The following is a 9,590-nucleotide window of genomic DNA, read 5'->3' as shown; positions in this document are numbered from 1 at the left end:
TAAATAATGATTCTAAACCGGATTATTATACATCAGAAAATATTAAAACTGATAATATTCAACATGAAATAATTAAACTAAATGATGATAATAAATCCCATGAAAATACTAAATTAGCTATAACTTGTATAGGAATTGTAATCGGAGGAATATTATATTTCAAATTTTAATTTTGTATTATGTAAATGGCAGAAGGTGGAGAAGCTTATGAAATGGAAAACATGGGAAATAATAATGAAGGATTTATACCTGATGAACCACAACCCAATTTAAATGAAACTAATATTGATAATGATGATGAATCAGCATATAATTCTAATTTAGTAGATAGTGGTTCTAAAGCCCCATCAACAAATGAATATATTAGAGGAGCTAAATCGAGAATAGATCCTGAAAATGAAAATCCAGGTTTATTAAAGAAAAATTTAGAATATAATGAATATATTTATAAATTCAAACCTGTATTTGAAAGATCTGGGTATAATATAAATGATAGAGATGCTGAACGTTTAGTAGAAAATTTAAAACTTTTTAAAGGTAAATATTATTATCATTTGGATGGTGATTATTATATTGATATCACTAATCAAAGGACAAGACTAAATAAAATATTAGCGGTATCAACTTTGAAAAATTTAGAAACATTTAGAATTAAGAGAATAAGTAATAGTAATGAAATAACTGATGTTACACAAAAAGAAAGAGATGATAATATACCAGAATTTAGTCAACGAATTGATGACTTATTAAAAATGATCAATAAAAATTCAGAAACAGAAATGGAAGAGTATGGAGATCGATTAGATAAATTAAGATCTTCAACACCCGAAACATCTAGAAGAGATATTCAACAAATTGATAATGATTCAAATCAATTACAATTAGGAAAACATTTTGATAGCATGTTAGATGCAGTTCATGCATTTGGCGAAGAGATGAATAGTATTTTAGATACACCTGGTACTATAACTGGAATAAATCGAATACAATCTTTACTAGAAAAGGGATTACTTGATTTAACTGATAATGAATTAGAAGCATTTCCTAAACAAGCACGTAGAGAAATTAAAGGTATGCAAGAATCAGCTGGTGAAATTGCTAATATTAAGATGAGATTTTCTAAAATAACCATGTTAGAAAAAGAATTAACTAATGCAAATGAAGAATTAAAACAATTAGAATTAAATAAAGATCTTCAATTAATCGAGGAAGCTGATTATGAAAGCAGAAAGTTAGCTTTAGAAAAAGAAATAGATGATTTAAAATATAACAAAGAATTACAGGAAAAAGAAAGAGATACATTATTAAAATCATATGATCTTAATCATATTAAAAAATTAAAAGTTATTTTTAAAGATTTGTTGATAAAACCAGATTCTAAAATATCATTGAAAGATAGAATAAAATTATTATTTAAATTAGAAGGAATAACAATTCTTTCAATTCTCACAGCTGTAACTATGTTATTTACAACAATTGGTTTAGCTATATCGAATTCATTGAAATCTACTCCTACTCCAAATAAACCGGATAAACCCCCGAATGATAATAATTCTATACAAGATAAAGTTAATGATGGTTTAAAGAAATTAGCAAAATATTTATGGGAACTATCTAAAAAATCTGCTGCAGCATTGCCAGGAGTTATTGCATCAATTGTTGGTTTTATATTGAAATCTGCAGGAAACATTATTAACTTTGCTGCTGAACATATTATTTTTTATGATATCCACGCCTCCGTGAGAAATGGAAAACGACAAGCTTTGTTTGAAGCAAAATAAACAAGACATGTAGTTGATTGATAAAGGTCATTTATTAGTATAAATGACTGGTGAAACTAAGTTTATTACAAAATTGTTGCAAATTGAAACATACATGTATATATTTTGCGAAAAGTTTGGCCAAAAAATCGCCAAATAATTAATCATATGATGTGACAACATTCAACAATAAATACACCCAATACGAATGTATACAAATTTTCACATAAGAAAAGGGGAGGGAATTAAGGATGGGATATTGAATTGAAGTCAGTGAAAATAACGAAGTATCCTACTCGTGTTTCTCCGAGGGAATGCTTAGCCACGTTGTCAGGAGGGGCGGAGGCAAGGAGTAACTGATAACTGATAAGTAACACGTGACTCCGCGTGATCTCACAAAACATTTCATTCTCTACAAAAATAAAACTCATTTATGATATCCACGCTCCGTGAGAAATGGAAAACGACGAGCTTTGTTTGAAGCAAAATAAACAAGACATGTAGTTGATTGATAAAGGTCATTTATTAGTATAAATGACTGGTGAAACTAAGTTTATTACAAAATTGTTGCAAATTGAAACATACATGTATATATTTTGCGAAAAGTTTGGCCAAAAAATCGCCACAAGATGTTTGAAACAAACATCCAGGCCAAACCCGGTATTCGAAAAACGCCTAATGAAAAACACCGAATCGGAAAACGCATAACGCCTAATTCATAGTAACATCCAAGAAATTGACCTAAATCCCTACGTGAACTATGTACGCAACGCTACATAGTTCACGTCGGAGTGCGTGGAGCGCCGCCCATTCCATCTTCGTTTCTACTGTCTTTGGTTACACAGGCTTATCTGTGTTATCATTTCATATTAAGACAGAGTATTATGATTATAAAAGACATCATATTTTTTATATGGAACATAAAGTTTATTATTTTTTGTTCAAGGAAGTTCAGGGGCTGGACATTATTTAGTCTCTCATTGGTTCGGTAGGTTCACATTAGCGTGGTTGTGAACAGTTTTGGAGGATAATTTTGAGAAAGGCTATTTTATCAGTCTTTGTGTGCGTTGTACCTACGAGCGTAGGTTGTACCATAGTTATGCATTCCGGTTTCAAAATTCAAGAAAGCCGGTTTATAACCGCGGCGTTTGTTTTCGCGTTATCATAGAAGTGTAAACTGTTTCAGTTTACACTTCTATGGCGTTATGTAATAATTGCTTGCACGGCGGACATTCTATCATCATCCTATAATGAAGTTTATTAGAGTAGTAGTCTCGTTTCGTGAAGCGTAAAACACATGTATTTTCAAACTTTTCCGTTGATGAGTTGGATTGTGAGTCTCAGTAGATGGTGCAATTACGAAATTAGGTCATTTTCTAGGAATTAGGCGTTATGCGTTTTCCGATTCGGTGTATTTCATTAGGCGTTTTTCGAGTACCGGGCCAAACCGAGGTCGTTTCCATATCTCAAGAGAGGGGTAAGTCTGTAACATAGACATACGAGGCAGACAACATCTGGCCCTCTTACGAATGATACGTGTGTAAATTGAGTTTTAGCATTGGATGGTGAAGCAGACAACATCTGGCCCTCAACCAAACATTATGATCAAGCAAATATTATGAACCGTATTTGAGTAAGACGTTACGATACGATTTTGAATAACCCGTGGAGGCAGGGAAATATTCTGGCTCTCCAAAAAACGTATGAATTCAAATTGAAACTAATATCATTCGTTAAAATTAAAAGCATTAGATGTCATATATAAGATATAAACTAACATATACTAGGGTTATGTACATATAAGTGTACATACGTAGTTAAGTACATACGGCAAAAACCGATACGTGCACAGGGAGGCAGACTAACATCCTCAAAGCTATCAAATTACTTTGGAAAATCGTTATTTAATACAAAAGCAAGGTAACGACGTGAGACAGACAAAATTTGGCCCTCAAAAATAAAGTTTTAGCATTTAAAATTGCGTCAATGCGTCATTAGTGTTGTCCCGTCCCGGCCGGACTGATTCTAATGTATCGTTTGAAAGCGTCTGACTTCCATCGTCCTAACTCTCGAATGACTGGCTCGGGGACCCCGTTCGTTGCGGCATTGGTTGCGGCGCCAATCCGAAAGCTATGCGATGTATTGCTGGCCACTGGCAGGCCGAGAAATGATATCAACTTTTTAGCGATTTTGCAAAAAAAACATACGATACAGCTGCACCATCTCGAAATTGAAAAAAATGGACCGGACGTATGCTTGCTCACATGGAGGTAATGAGATATAATTGTGACCGGACAAACGGATGGGTTTGAATGCTTTGGCAACAGCAATGGTTTTGGTATCAAGTCACTATGCTTGTAGTCCGTGATGCAGACGCGTAACATCGGCTTTGAATTAGGACCATGGAACAAGGTGACCTGATGTTTTTGTAATACCTTAGTCGCATGGCCACTAGACTTAACCGATATCTCGCCGACCCGCAAAAATGCATGAAAACACAAGACGAACATAGACTTGAGCAAGATACCGTCGAAGCCCTCGCCCATTACGACGGGTATCGCGGCAACCAACCGAGTCAAAATATCTATTGTAATGGGTAAACGGGCGTCAGGGCTGCTCGGGATGGAATTTGCGACGCCTTTTAGGATTTTTCTTATAAAGAAAGATGCAGTGGGGTTAGGTAGGCGAGCCGATTAATGGTAAAAGCTAATTGCCGAAATGTATGAAAAAATAGAGGGACTGCTGTAACCTGACAGAAACAGATGCGCTATATATTTCGATATAGTATCTTCGGAAGAGGGAAAGAAGGGCTCCTGGTGGCCGACGTTCACCAAAAATCTCTGAAAATGCTCAACCGCGCGACGATATGCAGCCCTGGTGGAAGGAGCGACGGACCTGGTGAAAAGAAATTGCACTATATTCTGTAGCTGGCCGGTGGTATAGGAGTTGGCAGTCTGTTCAGCCACGGTGCATACTGCCTGGCCTCCTGAAAACAGAAACGGGACAACTTGTCACTGATCACATTAGTGTACCCTGCAATATGCTCGCTCCGAATAAATACATTATACTTCATTGCTACCAGCACCAAAACGTCTGACCAGACGCATAATGACCTTATCAGTAGAGGTCATTTTGTTAATGATATGTGCGACAGCTGCCGTGTCGGTCATAAAAAGTATTTTATGGTTTCTTAGGTTACCGCCCCATATTTCTAACGCTAATACTATGGGAAAGAATTCTTTTTATCGTGATGTGGTGGTCAAGCATATCATGTTGCCAGCCACCCGAGAACCAACGAGAACCGAAAACAGCTGCAAAACCTTTCGATCCCCCAGCATCACTATACAAACGAATAGCGTCAGACGGTGTCCATGATGAATATAAGAAACATGATTTACCATTAAAATGGTTTACGAAAGACCACCACGCGGTTAAATCAGATCTCGCTTCGTTATTTAGCCTAATTCTGTGATGTGGCCGGGATATTCCACAAGTCAGATCGCAGAGGCGCCGTAGAAACGCCCTACCGGGTATGATTACGCTGCAAGCGAAATTGAGCAGGCCTAGCAGTGACTGTAGTTCCTTGAGCGTCACCGACTTTTTGCACTTAATGTCCAACAATTGGGCACGAATTTTTTCCACTTTATCTAATGGCAGACGCGCTTCCATAGCGTCTGAATCTATTTCAATACCATATATTATTAAACATGTACAGGGATGAACAGTCTTATCGTGTTTTACGGGAATCCCGGTTTCTGTACAAATTTCGAAAAATGAGTGCAGAGCTAAGTTACACTGATTAGAAATGGGCCTCCCGATAAAGAAAAAGTCATCTAATAGGTGGGACATATGCTGAACGTCTTTTTATTCAATAGAATCCATTGTATTGCTGAACTGAATACTTCAAATAATTGACAGGATGATGCGCAACCCATCGGCAGGCAACGGTCATAGTAATACATATTGTTATAAGTAAACGTCAACAAATGATTATCGTCTGGATGGACGGGTATTAAACGAAAGGCGTCTTGAATATCTGCTTTGGCCATAAGGCACCCGCGCCCATATAATTGAACTAGTGAAATAACGGATTCGATGTTGTCATATGACACTTTTTTATGATCGTCCTCTATAAAGTCGTTTACTGAGGACCCCTCTGGAAAGGACAGATCGTGAATGAGTCTAAATTTTCCAGATTCTTTTTTGCTATTATATCCATTGGGCTACATACATAATTTTTATGAACAGGTGTGGTGAAAGGACCGGCAATACGGCCTAGGTCAAATTCATGCAGAATTTTTCCCTTCGCTATGGAAGGACAATCTAAAAAACTTTTGTGATTCTTTGGGATGTCCAAAGTATATGGTCTTTGAGTCGCCGATCCTAAACGAAACCCGTTAGTAAAACCATCTACCAGAAACTTCCGTTGTTTGAAACCAATTAGCAAATTATCTAAGTTGTGTGGTTTTATTGGTGTCGGAATAATTTTGGGCAGTGCATGAGTCGGCTGCATGTTTTTTACCGCAATGGGGGCATTCATGCTTTCTTCTACAGAGCTTATACTGGCAGGTTCCAGTCTGGCAGAACTCCCAGCAGAAACCGACCGGAAAACGCTTTGTCCGTCGATGGGGCTTCGCAAGAAAGGGCTTCTTTTGATCTACCGATCTTATAGTACTACACCGTAGCCAGAGTTCATCGTGAACTTTTGACCACGCCAGAGATGGAGAAACCGCTCTGAATCGGCGGAATTGCTCATCGGAGCTCTTTGCGGCGGGAAAAGCAAAATCATTAGCAAAGTGACGGATAGTGCTAGCATATTTCAACAGCTGACGGAAAACCTGAACATCGGAATGTCTTTGCACGTAGACAGACATGAAGATATCGAATGTTTTGTTCCATTCGTAAATGGATGACAACTGTTTGAGTCTAGGTTTACACAATGTTAAGTCTCCTTTCTCAGAAAGGGTAGCACGAAGTGTGTCAACTTCGGCAGTTTTAGTACCGATCAAAAGAGCCGACAAATCAATATATCTATCTGCCCAAATATCGGACTTTATTTTTTCCGACACTGCTAGTCCAAAGGAAGCGAGGACGTAAGTAACTCGCTGATAAGTTGCTCACCAGGAATGGGAGGATTCTCCACAGGTGTCGAAAAGAAGTTCCGTGTGACGTCAACAGGATTGGAAGAATTCACTACGGGTGTCGGGAAGCAGCATGTGTGGCGTCGCGTGTTGGTAGCAGATGACTATCGATGAGTCTTTGAATGACGATATCCGCGACGGCATTCGCATCTGGTTGTTGGTTGGTTGTTTGGCTGTTGGTTGGTTGTTGGTTTGGTTAGTTGGTTGGTCCCTGGCGTTGACGGGGGTGGCAACCGCTTCAGGCAAGCGCAGACGAACGAGGGCGTTTTTGTCTACTGGTGACTGCACGCTTAGCTCTCGTGGCTCTCGGCATCTAAAAAATTAGCAAATAGAAAAAAAAACCAGCAGAAAATTGAACAGCATCTTGGCCGAATGCGTATATCATGGAAATAGTATGAAAAACAACCGCAAGATTCCGATGAATTATTAAACAAAAGGTTTTTTGCAACATAACGTCCTTTGAGAGAAAAACACGTTACAAAGATGGAATATATATATTTATTTAAAGTATGTATTTATAGAATACATGCCACCCCCGAAAAGAATAGGAGTAGGTTGCGGCGAGGGCCACTAAACACATGTAACGATAGAATACATGCCACCTCCTGAGAACAGGGGGACGTTGAGGTAAAACCCCAAAACACATGTATAGGTAAATTACATGCCACCCCCTGAGAACAGGGGGTACGTTGAGGTAAAGACCCCATAACACATGTATAGGTAAATTACATGCCACCCCTGAAAACAGGGGGTACGTTGAGGTAAAAACCCTAAAACACATGTATAGGTAAAGTACATGCCACCCCCTGAAAACAGGGGGTACGTTGAGGTAAAAACCTTCAAAACACATGTATAGGTAAAGTACATGCCACCCCCTGAGAGCAGGGAGTACGTTGAAGTAAAAACCCCAAAACACATGTATAGGTAAAGTACATGGCACCCCCTGAGAACAGGGAGTACGTTGAAGTAAAAACCCCAAGACACATGTAACTAAAAATTGCATAAATGCATGTCAGATATGTAAAAAGAATATGTAAAATTCATAATCAAATTGAAACACATATAACTTATTGATGACAAATAGACGATGTATCTTGCTTCAAACCAAGCTATTAGAAATATTTCTTAGTGGCGTGGCCAATAGCTGCCTTCACACTAAAAGCATATTTTTTCATGCCTTTTGCATTTAAATGTACACCATCTCTCAGAAGAAATTGCCGGATATCAGCCCAAAAACCTCTGTGTTGCCAAAAAGTTGTATTTAAGGATTCACACACTAAACGTTTCACGGTTTCGTTGAATACTATTAGCTTAGAATTGAAATTTGTCGGAGGGGACAGACGCCTGAGCGACTGACCAATAAGTGTGTCACGCTGTACGTGGTGCACAGAAAATTGCTCAATGCAACCAAAGAAAAGGCCAAGCTTTTTGGGTCTGAACGGGCTAAATCGTTTCCGCCTAAGTGGAGGAATACTACGTCAAATTTTGAACCAAAACTCGGCAGGCACCGTTGGATAGATTTTACACCCGGTAAAACTGTAGCGCCTCCAAAACCTAAAAAATGCAATTTTACCACGTCTGGGTCTAGGCCTAGATTGGAAAAGCGCTCCTGCTCGAAAGTCCTGAGACGATGCACAAAGGAGTGACCCATAATAAGCACGTCAATCGGCATAATCGACTTCAAATTTAAGCACTAACCTTGAATGATTGAAATATAAGTGAACGAAATGAATTCAGTAAAACGCAGTCAGTGAAAATATTGAATTGAAGTCAGTGAAAATAACGAAGTATCCTACTCGTGTTTCTCCGAGGGAATGCTTAGCCACGTTGTCAGGAGGGGCGGAGGCAAGGAGTAACTGACAACTGATAAGTAACACGTGACTCCGCGTGATCTCACAAAACATTTTATTCTCTACAAAAATAAAACTCATATTTTTAATTACAGTTGTAAGTGCAATTATTTTTGGGTTAGTAAATATGATATCAAAAAATATCAAGTAAACATGATAAAAAATAAATAATTAATTTTTTTGTTAAATAAATGAGTGGGAGTTATATCAATCCTTCTAAGAATCATAGAATATCTAATGCTATTAAAGCAGAAAGATCTCATCATATAATTACTCATAACCCTTCTAATATTAATCCCGATGTAACTTTATATGTTAGAATTCCTCGATTAACACAAAATAGTTTTTATGTTCCAAATAGTATTTATTTATCAGCCGATATAAAAGTAACCGGTAATAATAATAATTATGTTGTCGATAATGTTGGGAGATATTTGATTAAAAAATTAACAATAAAGATTGGTCCAGAAACAGTTTTCTCATTAGATGATTATAATTTATTTATGCATTATAAAGATTTATGGTTAACTAAAGAAAATAGAAATAATATGATATTTCAAGGCATCCAATCAGAAAACCAAAATAAATTAAGATCAGAAGCGCATAATGCAATATTAACTAATGCTATAGATAAATTGATAAAAAGTATATAATGAAGCAAATATAAAATTCCATTAGACTTTGAATTGATTAATAATGCGCCTTTATATAAATACGCAATTCAAGAAGACGTTATATTCGAAATAACATTTGCTCCTGTAAATGAAATTGTAATATCTAGCGTTAATAAAGATATGAGTTATAAATTATCGAATATATGTTTAGAATATGATACAGTA

The 9,590-nt window shown here is 37.1% G+C and overlaps 1 pseudogene; it reads right to left on the bottom strand.

Moving 5' to 3' along the window:
* Positions 1-3,754: 3,754 nt before the first annotated feature.
* LOC141907798 (uncharacterized) lies at positions 3,755-4,891 on the bottom strand (annotated as a pseudogene).
* Between the last annotated feature and the right edge of the window lie 4,699 nt (positions 4,892-9,590).

The sequence above is a fragment of the Tubulanus polymorphus genome, chromosome 6, assembly GCF_964204645.1.
Source record: "Tubulanus polymorphus chromosome 6, tnTubPoly1.2, whole genome shotgun sequence".
NCBI lineage: Eukaryota > Metazoa > Nemertea > Palaeonemertea > Tubulaniformes > Tubulanidae > Tubulanus > Tubulanus polymorphus.
The sequence above is the reverse complement of the archived record's forward strand: the minus strand, read 5'-3'. Positions and strand labels throughout refer to the sequence as shown.